This window comes from Plasmopara halstedii (assembly GCF_900000015.1).
Source record: "Plasmopara halstedii genome assembly, contig: Scaffold_637, whole genome shotgun sequence".
In the NCBI taxonomy this organism is placed as follows: Eukaryota; Oomycota; class Peronosporomycetes; order Peronosporales; family Peronosporaceae; genus Plasmopara; species Plasmopara halstedii.
The window spans coordinates 11,257-11,952 of NW_020187554.1; positions in this window are offsets into that span (position 1 = coordinate 11,257).

A 696-nucleotide genomic window follows, 5' to 3' on the forward strand; every position below is an offset into this window, starting at 1 on the left:
TGATGTGCTGATATACAGTCCCTCAGAAAGGTAGAACATTTTATAAAAATTTGTAGAGTAGTAATGCCTAAAAATTGTGGCCCTGAGCTGTCATACATTATCTCTGACATAGTTGACCAAAACTCAAAAACGTCGCAAATATATCTTTTTCTTTATCTGCAAGTTATGCCAAAATCTTTTGCTTTGACTAGCACTCACGCATTCACGAAGTCGATTAGCCTTGTCCGTATCAACACTTTGGTGCTTCTGAGCTTTTGATTAAGACAAAAGTATAAGGTGGACGCATACATCATCATACGATATGTCCCCTGTTACACACTCTTCCACCATGGTGTCTACTATAGCTAGCTACATACCGGATTATAGCGTATGTACACATGACACTTTTGTGCAACTAAGCAGAACTGTGAGAATATTCAAAATCTGCACCTTTCGTCCCCCCTTCGCTCTCGGTGAGAGGTACAACGAGCAAGCCTCGACGCATGGGTAGACGACGAACCACTTGCGAACGTTCGTCTGTTGGAAACAAGTTAAGTCGTACCTAAGTACCAGGAGGAGTTATGAAACTCCAAACGATTTGCATAACTAGCTAGCTATAAGCATAATACATTTACTTGGAAACTTACCTTCAAACCACCAGTCCTTCCTTCCTATCTGACATTTGCAGCACTTTGCGCAGAGGTAGCGTATCGGGCC